Raw genomic sequence first — 17107 nt, forward strand, 5'->3', positions numbered from 1 at the left:
TGCCCCATGCCTCACAGATGTTCCACTCTGTGTTACCTCTGGTCTAGGTCCAGAGATAACTGGGCATACAGTTGTAGCTCTACCATACTACCCCGGAGGGCCACTCTTAGACCACCCCTCTATCACTGGGGTTCCATTCACTCCACCAGCTTTCACTTGGCATCTTTCATGCTGCCCTCTCTCCTGGGCCACATTCATACTGCCCAGCCTCACCTAACTTCAGGCTTGTCTCTCCATGTCTCAGTCAGCCCCAGCACAGTCTGTTGGGCATCTTCCACTGCCCTCACTTGACCATTTGCTGAGCGACTCTACAACTGTTAGCCCACTTCACTCCTGGCCCCTCACCAGGCCTCCATGCCCCCACTGGGCCTCTTCCCTCTTTACTATGCCCCTCTCTCAGGGCTTCTACTTACTTGCCCACTCACAGGGCCTCTCTCTCCATCACTCCTCTATCTCAGGGTTTCTACTCATGCCCCCAGGCTTTACCCTGCTGCCAGGTTTGTGGGGTTGGGTTTATAAGGTGCCCCTTCCTGCCTTTCACCAGGGAGGTAACTGGCCTTGCATTCCCTGGGGGCTCCCATAGCACTAGAAGCCCCACCAGGCCACCCTTCCCTGGCAGGGTGCAGTTTCACAACTTACCCAGGACAACAGGAGCCTCCACCTCCCCAGAGCCCCTCCAAGTTACCTCCAAGTTCCTGAGCAGGAGCTCAGTCAGCTGATGTTATTGCCTCCCTTGCTAGCAGCTAACTGCGCTCTATACATGTCTGACCTTCGTTTGAAAATGGCTGCCTCAATCAGTCCTTAAAGCGGCAGGCACCAAAGGTGCACTGATCACAGTCATCTTATGTAAAGTGGATTCTCACCCACTCTGACTGATAAGAACCAGAGAAATATTGACCCACCAGCATCACTGGCATATTGCCAGCATATTGACCCACCAGCATTATTTGGCATTTTACAAGTTCCTAGTCTTTAGTAACTCATGCAAGCAAATTACTCTCACTGAAATCTACTGGTGCATACTTCCCACTGAAATTATTCTCTTGATAAGTGGGGTACAAAAAAATTAGGGTTTGAAATTCAGCTATTATATATAATAGAAAATGAAGAAATAATAGATTTCCCTTGCAAATACACTCTTGATTATTGTGCTGATTACCAGACATAACACACAGTAATAAAAGTGGTTCAGTGGTGAATCCAATTTCCATGCTGACAGAAACTGCTTTGAAAAATCATATGCAAATCACTAATTTTGGACACCATGTACAGCTGGATGTAGAGTTGTCATAAGCAATACTATGAATAGCATAGAGTCAGATATAGATAATTCAGCCAGCAGTTCTACATCTTTTAAATTTAGAATCTTACACTTTTGCTGTGTTCATAACATTTATATTTATCATAAAGTATAATTTCTGTGTCCAATAGCATTAAATTTATTTCTTCATACAATCTTTCTAAGATATTTATATTCTAAATGCTTCTTACAAAGGACAATCATTATACTTCAATCATTTTGAAGTCAAGGAAGTAACTGTCATGCATATCTCATTTGAAATATTCTATCTTGTACCAACATTGTTGAAAATCATCTTTATTCAAACCATCCCATACCTGCCACAAGTGAAACAAAGGAAAAAGGGTGGTCAGTGTCCTGCTACTTCAAGGGTTGTAAAAAATATGTTTAAGAAATCCAAAAAAATGCCCTCTTATAGAGGAAGGAAAAAAACACCCACAGTCTGTACCAATTTGACCATGATAAAATGCCTTCCTAACCATAAGGCTAGGGACAGAAATTACATCTAAACCAGTGTAAGTGATCAGAAACCAGTATAAACCTGTAACAGAGTAGAAACTCAGTGCACATAGACTGTTGTCAAAATGGCGGATCCCAGTCTGCATGGGTGGATGTACTTGTGTGCTATACTTACTGGTTGTGTGACATCATATTTAATCAGTTTAGGTTAGACTGGTCTATTGGGCTTCTGTTCCAGACCTCCTCTTGACTCAGGGTAGGTCACAGTCCCCAACATCCCAGGGTGCTGTGTAGTCCCTGCTACCCCCCTTCCCCTTGCACTGGGGGTGGATGAACCTTTGCCAGTGCTCCTTTGCTGTGGCCAAACTGGGCCAGACCCACCCCCAGGCTGTCACAGAGTGAAGGTAGCAAAGCCTCTGCTCCTCAGCCCAGCCAGTGGAGGGCAGGGGGATGCTGGTGAGTGGGGAATCAAGCCCCCTGGCCTCAGCCCCGGGCTGTATTCCTGTCCATGGGTCTGTACAACAGAGGGGACTCCCAGAGCCTTGGACTTTTCCCATCACAGCCTAGCTTTCCCCTTGCATTCTGGTTCCAATATCACCTCAGTCTATTCCACCACCAGACCTGGCCTCTCCAACATGGAGGGATGGGGTCAGGGGACAGGACAGAGACCTCCACACTCTGGCCCCAGCTCCTATCAGCTGGGAAGTAGGGTCTTTTCTCCCCACAGCCTGGCTTTACCCTCCACAGCCTGGCTGGATGATAACCCCACCCCTGACCCCCATGACAAATCTTGCCTCTCAGCTGCAGGGGACAAAGATGGGGGGATGCTTTGTTTCCCCACCACCACACCCCACAGCTCAAAGGCTGGGTCTGGTGGGTGGGTGGTTCTGAGGAAATGGCAGAACTGAGTTCTTGGAGGGAAAATCAGGCTGTGGTGGAAAAAACCCGAAATGGAGGGCTCCCCAGCGCAGATGGGGAATGGGGGCTCTGTCTGCCCCCATCTTCCACTATGTGGCTAAGAGGCCAAGTCTGGAATGGGGGTTCACAATCCTTCTGAGTTTCATGTTGTCTGTGAACTTTCTCAAGAGGCTTTCTTTTCCAGCATCCAAACTGTTAATACATAGGTTGAATGGCACTGCACTCAGCACAGATCCTTCTGACACTCCATTCAAAATCTTCTGCTATTTGGACATAAATTCATTTATAATTACCCTTTGCTTGTGGCTATCAAGCCAGTTGTCTATCCACTTCATAGACAAGCCCACAATTCTCCAATTTGTTTATGAGAATGACATATAGGACTTTTAAAAAAACTGCTGAAATGCAGATACACTATTTTTACTGTATTCCCCTTGTCTGCCCAACTAGTTCTCTCATTAAAGAAGGAAATTAAGTTTGTTTAGCAGAATTTGTTCTTAGTAAATTCATGATGGCTGCTTGTAATCATCCTTTCCTCTTCCAAATGTTTAAAAATGGACATCCTTATGATATGCTCCAGTAACTTCCAAGGTATCAAGAGGTGCATCTACACATGCATATTAATGCAAAGCAATAAACTCCAGCACTTTTCAGTGCACTTACACATGAGCCTGGGACTGCAGCATGTTGAGACAGGTCACAGCAGCCCGAGCTGGGAGGGGACAAGTGTAGGGAGGGGTCAGCCTGGCAAACCAGGCCTGTTCCAACTTGGCTCAACATGCTGGGGAGCAGCTGGATGGGACATGAGGGTGCTCCAGTATGGGACAGGATGGCAGGGACTCCTTGCACTGAGGCACCCTCTTATACCTATTTACAAGTACTACCCTGCTGCAGAATTTATTAGTTTCCTGCAGCATAATAGGACTTCATGTGTAAACTCTGACGTTTACTGCAGAGATAATTAGGCAACTCCACAGTAAACATTTTGTGTAGATGCCCTCAAGGTAAGGCTAAATGGTCTATAATTTCCCAGTTCTCCGTTTCTGTTTTCTTAAAGTAGGGCACCATTATAGACCTATTCCAGTCCTCTGGTACCTCACCAGTTTCCCATGACTTGTAAATATTACTGCCAATGGTTGTAAGATCTACTCTGCCAGTTCCTTTAGTACTCTGAGAAGTAGCTTATCAGGTTTGGGGGACTTGAATTCATTCAGAGCCATCAAAATCTCTGATTTCTTTTTTATTTCATCCCTCAGCTTCTTCCATTCTTTATCCAAATAATCCTTATTAGTTTTCTGGTTTCAGTAATTTTTTTCTGTGATGACTGAGACAAAGTTGCTGTTGAGAGGCTCTGTCTCCTTTGAAATTTTTGTTAGGATGGCTTTTCACTAGTGGACCTGCAGCATCCTTGCGCTTTCTTTTTTGGCCAAAATATTTACAGAACCTGCTCTTAACTTTAAAAGTTTCCCTTTCCAGGTAAAACTCATTCTTTAACTTCCCCTTCCCAATTCTATCCCTGAAAATTCTTGTTATTTACTGGTATGTGTCCTTGGTAACCTATTCATCTTTCCATGGCCTCTATGCCTTCCTTTTGTATTTGAGGCATCCTAGAAGTTCCTTGTGCAGCCACATTGGTTTCTTGCCATTCTTCCTGTGCATGTTGTTGGCTTCAAATACTATGTCTTCCTGGGTACCTTTCCCCTTAAGTTTGCCCTCCCATAGCACCATGGCTACTATTTCCTTGAGTCAATTGAAATTCACCTTTTGAATCCATGTTGGTGGGTTTTTGGTTATAGCCCTGTTGGTCTAAGGACATAGGCAGGAAAGGTTCTTTCAGTAGATGTGATATCTTTTATTAGACTGAGTTGGTCTAATAAAAGATATCACATATACTCAAAGAACCTTGACTGCCTTTTGAATCCAGTGTCTTAGTTCTGATGACCTCATGCTTTCTACATCACAGGATCATGAATTCAGTCATATCACGATTGCTTTCTCCCAAGTTTTCCATCATCTTCACATCCTCCATCAGTTCTTCCCTATTCATCAAGACAAGACAAAAGACAGATGATCCTCTCTTTGTATCCTCAGCCTTCTGGAACAGATAGTGGTCCTCCACACAAGTTAGGAACTGGCTCAACATTTTATGTTTGGTTGTATTATTCTTTCAGAAGATGTCTGGGAAACTGAAGTTTCCCATCAATAGCATCTAATAACTTTTGAATAAATTTGTAATCTCCTTGGAGAGTGACTTATCCACATCTTCTTCCTGACTTGGTGATCTACAATAAACTCCCGCCGTAATATCAGGGCTTTAACTTTTACCCTTTAAATTCACCAAAATACATTCTGATCTTCTACCTTCTTCTTCCTGAACCAGGGAACATGGGTATGTATTTTTGACATGTAAGGTGACACCATCACATTTTCTCCCAACCCTGTCCTTCCAAAATAGAATGTACCCCACAGTGTTGATGTTCTAGTTGTAAGAGCTGTCCCACTAAATCTCTGTGATACTGATCAGATCCTCCCAGAAATGAACAGATGAAAAAAATCAAGGAAATGATGGGTCTATTTTTTACAAACCTGAATAAGCTATTCAAAGAAACAAATCAGGCAGAGCTATTAAGTGGTTACTTTGATTCAGCCTACACAAAAATGAGGTGGAACAGACAGCTAATATATATCTAGACAAAGAAGGGGAAAGGCTAAGGGTTCATGATAACCAAAAATGTCATCATACTTTGTTAATTTTCATTAATCTAAGTCAAAAGGCCTTGAAAAAATTTATCCCAAGGTGCTGAAAGAACAGGGACTTTGGTGCTACTAGCAATAATATTTACAAAGTCATGGTGTCAGGGAAATATCTTAAAGCTGGTGCTGCCATTACAGGGAGTTGAAACTGTCTAGCGCAGGCAGGCCTCCAGCAAGTGTCCTCTGAACGATCTGCTAGCTGTCAATCACAGGTGACCTACTTTCTGGCCCTGCGCAGGCTCAGTGGCCTCACAGCTCTTACTCTCGCGCAGGCTCAGTCAGAGTTTCTGTGAGGTAATCGGTCTGGAACCTTCCTCCTAGGGGTTAACTGATTGGCTAAGGGGGAACTATAAAGGGTCCTGAGCCCTTACCCATGGGGGGAAGACCTGTTCAACTGAGGACAGAGGCTGGTTCTCAGGGACTGTCCCTCAGTTAGGCTCTGCGGCCTATCGGTCTCCTCCTATCATGATTTTCCGATTCGTTTTGCGCTTATCTTATTGATTTTCTGGCTTTCAATTGAACTGGCACTGGCTATGACTACGACTTTGATACTGATTAACGGACTCTCAAACTGAACTTACCTTGATTCTATGGCTTCTGACCTCGGCCTTCATCCTCGACCATCCATCCATCCCATTGTACCTGGCATTCAACTTTGGCACCACTCTTCATCGACCTCGACCTCGATCGTCCCTTTTTGGACTGGCATCACGACGCTTACATCGTTCACCGTGTTACAATTTTGTTTGTTTGTTTTTCCCCATTCATGAGCTGTTGACCAGTCCTAGGACCATTGAGTCAGGCAGCCGCACCTAGCCTCCGGGCTAGAAAACAAGGGCCCGGCTCAAGAACCCCGTGGACCAACAGACCCCTTTTGTTGTTTGTCATTCTGTAACTGAAGAACATCAGTACCTATGCCTCTAAGCGTAAGTTAAATAAATCACCCTTGTTTAAGAAACCACACGCCTCTGTGCAGCTCACACTCCACCGCCGATAATCCCACCTGTTCGTTCCAATTGACACCACCCGGCTGTACCACCGTGACCAATACCATGAGTGTGGCCCACCAGCTCCAGTTTATTGACACATGGGAGATGGGTCAAGTTCCATAGAACAGGAAAAGGGCTAACATAATGCCTCTTTAAAAAGAGAAAGGATCTGGAGAATGATAGACTGGTCTACCTGATAATACCTAGGAAGTTGCCAGATCACATTATAAAGAAGTCAATTTGTAAACTTCTGGAGGAGGAAAGGCTGATCACAAGCAGCTAGCAAGGATTTATTATGAACAAAACATGGCATACCAACTTGATCTCCCTCTTTGATGAAGTGAGTAGTTGGATATATGAAGGATATTCTTGAATTTATGATAAAATCTCGTAAAAGAGTCTGATCTTAACCCCGTCTTTAAGACATCAGGTTTTGTCATGGCAATTAAAGAAAGGCAAAGTTTCTCTTGCCTCCACTACTTCCAGCTGGGTCTTCCTTTTCTGGTGATGAAATGTTTCTGTGTGCATTAAGAAGCACTTTAAAAAGAAAAAAGTGTCTTGGCTATCTCTAGATCTGGATCTGGTGGTCACCATAATCTGTTCAAAAGATTATAATTAGGAATAAGAATACCTTCAAAAAGTTGTGATGAAGATGAACTAATTCACTTTAAAAGATGATTTATTTTAATTATCTTGTGTGTCCTCAGATAGCCTTGACTCTAAGCTACAGATTACAATGTAAAATGAAGGCGATTGGCAAATTTACAATAAAGGAATTGTTCACAAAATAAAAAAAAGTTTAAAATATGGATGTCTCACCTCCAACAGAACTCAAGCTAAGCAATCTATCTTGCTTGGTAAACATAATTTATCCATATCAATATTTATCACTCCATCAATTCCAGTGTTTTCTGTAAAGTTGGCCATAAATTATTTCATATTTTTCAGCTAACCCAACCCTATCTATTAGGTGCTAAAGTCAAGATTTACAAAAAAGGAAAAATCTTGAGTATGAATTTAGGTTCCTAACTCCATATTTGTTCACTGAAATAAACTGGCTGATTTTTTAAAACATCTTGTTGATCCTCATCTGCAAAGTACTGACTTTGGTGGGAGTTTGGGATACTTAGTCTTTTTGGAAATCAGACCACTTTAATTGGGACCCAATGGAAAGTTAGTAACCCAACTTTAGGACTCCCTAAAATTTTAGAATTTTTAAATTTTGACCTTAGTGTCTTCTCCTCAAATTACGTCAGTAATTCTTTGAAATCTGTAAACAGCAGAAGTTCTAACTGTAAATGCTACTAGGAAAGAACTGTGCATTATACATTGATTACAACTGTCCTTCCAGTTATAGGCCACCAATTCCCAAGAGACCGAAACAACTTCTTCCTTCAGTATACCAGTTTTATTCTTCCTTCACTATACCAGTTGCACTCTGATATTAAGTTCACAGATTTAACAAACATAGATTGATTTAGTTCAGGGGTGTTGAACAGGGCTTATGGGCTGAATTCCTTTCAGACCACCAGGCTATTGGCAAGCCAGGGAACCTGAGAGCATGGGTAGGAGGGGACAGGGGGATCTGCTGTGGAATATAGGGCACTGGTGGATATGGCCCTCAGCCAGTGAACAAATGAGGACCGTGCCAACACATCCCCACTTGCCTTGTGCCTCCTAGTACTGTGCCGGCATTGTGGCATGAAGCCACTTTCCCCACCACCACTGCTTGCACTGCCATTGGCCCTTCCACCTCCACAGTTACAGCCATTGACTCCACTGCAGCCGTTGCCTGCAGCATGTATCCATCCTGCAAGGAGCAATTTTGGTAACTGTTGTAAAAAGAATCTACAAATATTGTAAGGTATGTTGAAAGTCAATATTTTTTGAGAGTCCAAAGAGAAGAATCACAGCTCAAACAAACCACAGGTTTAAGAAGAGGTGAAAGAAACATAGTTTTAATGCTTAAGTTATGCGTGGGCACGTCTACACAAGCTGCCCACTGCACAGTTGTTACTGCACAGTCATTTAGTACTTGCATAACTAAGAACTAAATGACTGCACAGTAACCGGTATTACTGCACAGTGGTATCCCGGCACGGTTGCCTAGTGACATGGTGCAGTAGCTCACAGTTCATGCCCAGTGATGCTACTACAGGGTAGTAACAAGCTATTGAGCAGTAAGCATCTCATGTAGACATGGCCTGTGAGTATTATATTTAATAGTATTATAACTGGTCACCCAAACCTTGTAACACCAGTACTACCTTCAGCAGAGAATTCATAGATTTCATAGACATTAGGGCTGAACGGGACCTCGGAAGATCATCGAGTCCAGCCCCCCGCCCAAAGGGCAGGAAGTCAGCAGGGGTCATACTGACATTCCTATAGGGAATTTGCAACACCTAGTGTTTCAGTCAGAAGCTCAATGACCTATTGTTTTCCAAAGACATAGCTCCTGTTGCTAATATTTTACACAGTGTACTGTATAAGAACCTAACTACATTAATTCTCCACTTATTCAAAGTTCTATAATTATGGAATAAAAAACCGAGTAAAATAGTTTTAAAGTATCTTGGTTTCTTCCATAATCTGCCAGCCCTCTGCCAGGACAATACATGATACTGTAATATAAAACTATTATTGATTCCATACAGGATCTCAGAAACTGGGTGAGTGCCACACTGCAGGCTCTGCAAGAAGTTGTACTTTCCATTGATAGGTTGTTCTATCTATCTATCCATCCAGCCCTCTGGTATTTTGCACAGGAAGCAAAACATTTGAAACTAAGATAAGAAGTATTACAATAGATAGGATTAACATACTTGTTCCCACATTTTTTCCACTGATATATTAAAAAGATTTTGATATCTTATGATTATACAGCATAGCAAGGTACAGGATTGCATTAGATCAGTAATTTAATAAAGCACTAAAAATTCAATGACAGAGCAGTTACCTTCTGACCGTTACTCTCAATTATGGTTCTAACTATCAATTTAAATGACAGCTACTAATGTGTCATTTAAAACTAACAGCTTAGCCAGTGTTTCTCAATTATTCTAGAGATTAATGTTCCCCAAAGGTACTACTAATATGGAGAAAAAAATTAGCCTTGGATACATTACTAGTAGTGTGAAAACATAATCATCTTGCAAAACTCTGAGGAAAAAAAACTTGGTGTATCTTTACTATGCCAATAAAATGTTCAATGATTCTTGTCCCAATACTTGAACACTTAAAGCAGTCAGAAGAAAAAGATTAAAAATATGTTAGCGATGAACAGGTGTCCCAGATTATTACTGATTTTGTCTATGAAATAAAGTATTTTCACTTTACTTTGTGAGGAGAGAAATCCATAATTCACACTAGCTTTAGTGGGAAGAATGCATGTAAAAGTATCACATATGGTACATCAAGAGAAGAATGTATCCCCAGTACCCTCAAACTGGCTCATATATGTGGGCATAGCTGCAATACCTTGTGTGCTATTTCTCATTAAATTGTAATCTAGTTCTGAAAATTACCCTTTCATTTGCTGAAAGACAGGATAGATTTGATGAGATCCATTTTATCATTGATTTTGTTTAAAAGGTTGCTTTGGATGATGAAATCTGTCACACACACACACACACACACACACACACACACACACATACATACACACACATGCACGTATATACAGTAAAATCCCTGTTATCCAGGACTTTACTAACTGGCACACACATGTAACTGGAATTTCCAGCCAGTTGGCCAGACATGTGGGAGTGGGGGGGCGGGGAGAAGCTCACATGCGCCACCACTGCTCCCCCCCACCACGCTGCCGCCACACCGCATGCACCCCCCTCCCTCCCCGCCCCTGCTCTGCGTTCAGCTGGAAAACCTGTGCCCTCAGGTAACCAGCATTTCTACATTACCAGCACCCCGCTTTCCCCACTCATGCCAGATATCAGGGATTTCACTGTACACATTAGGGGTGTGCGAAACTTTGACAGGTGTTTTGTTTCAGAGGTGTTTCAGCCCGTTTCAGCTCCCAAAACACTGAGTCCAAATCAGAACAGGAGACTGATAAAAAGCTCTGAAACAAAATGAAAGCATTAAAAACAGTTTGGAAAAATTTGGAAAATTTTGGAATTTCAGAGCCAGGCTTGGAAGGAAACAGAAACTAAGAAGAGGGAGTAGGAAGAGTGGGAGAAGGACTGCTCTAATATTGACATCTGTAGCTGGCCAGTGTCTTTGATCTGTCCCTGAGGTCCCTTCCAATCCCAATGCTCTGGGGGAGGGATGGCACCCTGCTGCCATCCTGCTCACAGATCTGGGGCCCTGCACCCCCTGGGAGGAGTCTGGCACAGCCCCACAGCCATCCCAGGGGGCATGGGGCCCTGGATCTGCATGCAGGCTGACAGGAAGCTGCCACTGCCGGCTGGGGCCAGCGCCAGCACCTGAGGCTGTTTGGAGCAGCCCATGCTGAGCGCCATTAAGAACCCAGTGCTAGCAGTGGCCCCAGATGGTAGCGGCAGCCTGCTGTCATCCCAACACAGATCCAGGGGCCTGTGCCCCCCAGGAGGAGTCTGGTATAGCCCCACAGCCCTCCTTGGGGTTGCAGACCCCCAGATCTTCATGCAGGATGGCAAGAGATATGAGTTTTGCTTTGAACAGTTTGAAGTGCAATTTCACAAAAATCCCTGTACCTATCTTCTTGAAACTTGGCAGATGTCATGCCCTCAGAAGGGGCTACCCTCCTTGCACTATTCATCCAAATCAGCCAAAAAATGACAAAGTTACAGACATTTTAGTGATTCCCCATTATAGTGTATGGCCAAATCTATGAAACAGCATCAAAATTCCTAAACAGTTTTGGCCAAATTGAATTGGGACAATGATCCAAAACATCAAACTGAATCACTGTCTCTCTGAAATGGCCAAATCTGAATCTGAATCGGAACAGAGCCATTTTGCACAGCCCTAGTACACAGTTGCTCACAGTAAAATAGAAAGCCATTCTCAGCCTCATCCTCAATTTCATAGAAAATAAATAACTGATAGTTTCAAGAAGAACAATGTATTTTTTCAATTCAGTAGTCATTACAATTTCTAATAGGTATTGTGAATAATCAACTATTAAGTTTATTTCTGTATGTAACAAAAGGAAACCACAATATAGTGGATATCAATTTTTCTCAGTAAAACTAAACTGTTTAAACCAGGATACTTACTAGGGTGCTGTAAAATCCTTTTAAGGGTACTGCAGGGTACAACACAATATTAGCACTGTTAGGTGCTGCACATAATTTACAACCTGAACCCAGAGGCAGGATCCAGACTTGTAGGCATGTGTGGTTTGTGGTGGCGCAAACCTCTTTGTGGCACCAAAAACCTCATGAGTTGCATGTTAATCCATGACCAGTGCTGCCAGTTTACAAGTCCTGGGGCAAAATTTGCTACCAGGATATTCCCAGTAGCGAAAAAGTGGTGCAATTCACACCAAAAGATGATTTACTTTGGTGGCATACACCAGGACAAATGCAAGACAGGGCTGTGTGCCCTAGGCTGCCTGCTGCACTGTCTCCACACACTGCAGAGCTCCTGCACTGAGGTACCCCAACCAGCCCATCCCCAGCTGGCTGGGTGCAGGGTGCATCAAGATTGGGGACCAGGCAGCCCTGCACGGCCTGCTCCCGTGTCTCTGTGTGCCTCAGCATGGGGGCTTCACTGGGAAGCCGACTGCACTGAGGCACGTGGAGCCTCTGTGCTGAGGCACATTGCAGCCCAGCCAGCCAGGGAGTAGTGTCTGTGGTGCAAGGTGTTGTCTCCATATGCTGCATCCCAGTTGGCTGGGGCACAGGGTGCCTCAGTACAGGAGCTGCCTGCCAGCTAGCCCCTGGTGAGACATCCTGTGCCCCAACCAGCCCACCCTGTGGCACATGAAGCAGTGGGATAATGTGTCCTGCTGAAAAGCACATGGACAGAAGTGTGCACTGTGGCACAAAGTACAGCACAAATTTGTGCTGCTACTATTTGTGCTGCTGCAAAAGCATACCCCTGCTTGTGTACATCCAGTCAGGAATTTCAAATAGAAATTCATAGAGTAAAAAAGATTCTGATCTGTTTTTTTTGCAACATTTTTTGGTTATTTATGCACAGTTTGTGACCCTATTCCATGTGCAATATGGAAGTGCAAGTGTCTACATGCCTACTGATGATGTGCAATAATCTGTGCTTTAGCCAGGTAAATATGTGATTCCATACACACATGTAAATACCAAAATTGTAGCTAAGCAAAAAACTCTGGGGCTGAAGGAGGAGGTCTTTCTAGTGATTCAGCCCAATAACCTGGTGGTTATGTTACTCCCCACAAGAAGGAGGATACCTAGTTTCTGGGCTCACGTACCCAGAGGTGGGTGTCTTACTTGTCAATGCAATGCTCGAATCATGGGGCCACAAGTTAGACATTACCCAATCCCCTCTTCTCTTGAGCCTTCGTCTTGAAGCTATATTCCTAGGCAGTGAACCTGGGGAGTTATGTCAAACTAAGAGGAAAAGAGCAAGTGAGATGGTGTAAGGCTCAATGAGATTGACATTACTCTGGAAGAGAAAGATACTGGGTTTTAGTCTCCTCTCCATCTATTTTAACCCATAATTATTAAATGAAAAGTTCAGTGGTTCTGTTCAAAAGAAGAAATGGCTAATGCCTGACCTATGGCCTAGTGGTTACAGCATTGTGCTGACAAACTGAAAGGATGGAGGTTCAAACCATTGCTAAATGATGGGTGCCTTGAACTTGGGTCTCTTGCCTCATGGGTGTTTTCCCCAAAACTTTACACCCAGATACATACATATGGAAGAACTTACCTGGCCAGGCAGACTGCAGCCTACTCCACATGCTCAGTAGTCATCTACATCTCCATACCAGACATGGAATAGGATTGCAATCCACACATTGGTGCCAGACATGGCACTTAGGTGGCCATTGAGTGCATAAAATGTAATAGGATTCTGTAATAGGATCCTATTACACTTACATAAAGTGGAATAGGATTAAACACACATAGCCAGCGAGCAGCCAGGCAGGGTCCTGGGAGCAGACTCAGCAGCTGGATGCAGGTGTGTGAAATGGCACCATTCCCTTTAGCCTTGAGTTTTGCCAGTTCGACGGAACAGTGTTCCGTTTCAAATTTCATTACAATTCGAAACAGCTGTTCTGTTCTGTTTCATTGAAACAGAAAGGCTGTTTCGATGCTGTTTTGACATTTTGCTGGGAACGGGAAGTCAGCCCAGCTGGGATGATTTCGTTTCCCCAGCACTATGGTCAAAACATTTTGACTTTTGAAATGTTTTGACTAGCCTTGTTTTGGTTTAAGGCTTTTTCACAGCCCTTTGTTTTGCTTTAATTTTGCTATTTTGACCTTGAAATCAGTCAAAACAGTGTCAAAACAAAACAGCCAGTGAAATTTTGCACAGCCCTAGTAAGTATATAGGGGGCAGAGGTTAAAGGGCCAGGTTTTGGGGACTGTCCAGCAGTGTCTGGTCCAGCTGAAAATACCAGTCAGCCACAAAAAGTTTAAGTAATGGAACTCAGATGTGACATTTTACCATTTTACATATGGATACTTTGCATGAGGAAGCTCTCTTAAAGTATGGTTCTTGCTGCATTATGAGAAATAGTCTACCAGCTTTTTTTTTATTGTCAAATATAGAGCTAGACAACCAATTTTAATTAGAGAGTTCATGGCATCTGAGATTAAGTGCTTTTTGAGATGGGTCTTCAAATGAGGAACATAAATATTCTCTCTCCTCACTCAAAGGAAAGAAGAAGTAAAATTTATACATTTTCTTCTGTGCCTTCCATCTCATTGATCTTGAACTAGAGAAACACTTGCTCTGTCCATGAGCGGTGTGGGATATAGCGCTGAATCAAATCAGCAGAAAGAAGTGCTCCAGAGTGTCCTTCATGTTCATTTATCAGCCAAAACTATTTAAAACAAAACTGTAAGTTCTGTGAGAAGCACTAAGGAAAGAATAGCACTTTGGTCTAAAAATGGTGCAGCACTTACTTATGGTTGAAGTTTTCTAAGACATATTTCACCTGCTTTTTCAGCCACACAGAGACATTTCAAAAACTTTCAAAATCTGAATGTTCTTTGTCTGTTCTGCCAATCATGACACCAACTGTACTGACAGAAATTGGCACTGAGGAATAGGTTAGACATTTTTCTGCTTCTCTTTCTTTCAGTTCTTCCGTGACATTTTCTTTCTAATGAGTGAAAACTCACATAGAATACATAGGTTATTAGACTTTGGCTACGTACAGTGGTGTGAAGAACAAATCTAGCCTTTGATAAGCAGGAATCTCCTGCTTTTGTAATAGGTTCTTTTGCCACTTGTCATTCACCGGGCAGAATGAAAGTCCTTCTAATCTGGAGCACTGCAGATACATTATAATAGAAACCTTCTGTAACTTCAAGCATCGATAAAGCGTTATGATGGATTTGGCATTATTATATTACTATAATATCAAACAAAAATGTAAGCGTTACATTCTGGCAAGTACTAGAGCTGCACATCTGAAAACTCAAGATCAGCCAGAGAATAGTGTAATGTTTTGCCTCTGCATAATATTGCTATGGCTTGTACAAGGTGCTATGAAGATGTTGCACAAGGTTGGGGGTCTAGGAGCCAGGGTTGATGGTCCACATCTTTATCCTTTCTTATTCACTGAAATGACATTATCATTTACATAAAAACCTTTCACTGATTGTTCTAACTTTCAGTAAGTGCCTGCATGTATAGTATTTCAGTTGTTAAAACTACCTTTTCCCAACTGCCAACTAATATTCACCATAGCATTAAGAGCAAATGTTTGTAGGATGCTAGAATTTGTCCCTCCAGATTTTCCTTTGAGATTCTAGCAATATAATGCAGGGTTTTTTGATGGGGTGGTCAAAGCTCAAGTACCATCTAGGAACACCATATGATTTTTGTAAAATGACTCCAAATATGCTCATCTTAGAAAGTGATGGCAAATACTGCTTTCTCTCCTTGCTGGAAAATCTAAATTATCCCAGCATCTGCTGCCCCTAATAGTGTCTGATCAATATCCATGTGCTTCAAATAGACATCTGCTTTAAAAGCCAGAACTCTGCCTGATTAGCTCATTTTATTCAGCTTGTAAAAAAATGCATAAGAACATATTCCATTTCAGGAAATATGATGAAAGTATGCCTTTTGTATGCTACAGTTACAGAAAGTATGCTACACTCATTTTACAGAGTAGGGAATATGATTTTACCAAATGTAGTGATGCTTAACTGAAGCATATAACAGGGAACAGAAAGATAACCAAGATTCATATTCAAAACTATGGGGAAGTTTGTTAGCTGTAGCTCATTAATTTAAGCTACCTGAGAAGCATTAGAGACACTGCCAAAGTTGCCCCCCTCCCCTTTCCCTCCAAACAATATTTTATGCTTCTAAAATGCCCCCTAATAAACTGGAACATTTCTTTTCAGACTAGAACAGTCAAAATATTGGTCACTTAGCCTGAATAGTATACAGTTCGGTTCACATTGTTTCTATCCACCTTCTATCCACCTTCATTTTATACACTCTCTCTCTCTCTCTCTCTCTCTCTCTCGGGCTGCATAAAGCTTCAGTTCCTGATTCCATTCAACAACCAAATCTCCAAATCTGAATTGAATCAGGAAACCCTTTAATCTCTCTGAATCAAATTGGAACCCTCTGAATTGATTTGGAGATATTCAGAAAGATTTGGTGATTTGGACATAGACACAACTTTAAATGTGCTTTATACATACCTCAAGGTACCAGGCAGCTTGTGAATGCTGTGATGGTTGGGCAGATGGAGCATCCCACAGCAGCACGGGGGGCTCCCCAGCATGCTCAGGAGCAGACCCAGAAGTGAGTGGACCAGGTCCACTTTAGGGTCTGCCGGGGAGCATGCTGGAGGACCCCCCTGTGCCACCCTGGCTCAGTGACTGGTGTCTCCTGGGTCTAGAGGGACACCTGGGGTCCTGCACAGCTTATCACCAAGCTGGGGAGCACAGGGGTGCCTCCTGGCACTCTCCCCAGTGGACCTGGAAGTGGACTGGAAGTACTTCCAGTCCACTTCTGGGCTTACTGCCAACTACCCCCTCCCCACCCCCGTGCTCCTGTGGGATGCTCCACCCACCACAGCATTGCAGAATTCTCAAGCCACACCTGGTACCTCGAGGTATGTAGAAAAAGCCTTCAAATCTGTATCTGTCCAAATCACTGATTCTCCAAATCAGTGTAGAATCTTCAGTTTTGGATTCGGCCAAATCAAATCAGAGACAGTGATCACAGTCAATGAATCAAATCACTGTCCCCAATTCGGGCTGAATCCATGCAAATATAATCACTACTTCAATAGAAGTGGATATGATCATCACAGCTTAAGTTTTTCACACATCTGGAGAAACCCAACATTGTGAGTACTGTAAATGAGAGAGGCTCATTCTAACAAGTTCATCCACATAGGTGGATGCAGGGTCAGGGGTTAGGAAGATTAGTGGAAAGATCTCAGCATGCCAAAGTCTGTATTCTACACATGGGTTTAATTTAAATAGATATATTAACTATATAATATATGTATAATTGCAAAGCTTTCTGAATTAGAGTCAGACTTCACATCTCTAAACTCCCAAAT

The 17107-nt window shown here is 42.9% G+C and overlaps 1 long non-coding RNA gene across 1 annotated transcript; it reads left to right on the top strand.

Annotated features, from left to right (window-relative positions):
• Positions 1 to 262: 262 nt before the first annotated feature.
• On the top strand, positions 263 to 16495 carry LOC109299858. Its single transcript, XR_002098032.1, has 4 exons — positions 263 to 497; positions 620 to 625; positions 4026 to 4030; positions 16485 to 16495. It is a non-coding gene; the product is annotated as an uncharacterized LOC109299858 (long non-coding RNA).
• Positions 16496 to 17107: the final 612 nt, after the last annotated feature.

The sequence above is a fragment of the Gavialis gangeticus genome, unplaced genomic scaffold (genome assembly GCF_001723915.1).
Source record: "Gavialis gangeticus isolate Ggan-Ray unplaced genomic scaffold, GavGan_comp1, whole genome shotgun sequence".
Taxonomy (NCBI): Eukaryota; Metazoa; Chordata; order Crocodylia; family Gavialidae; genus Gavialis; species Gavialis gangeticus.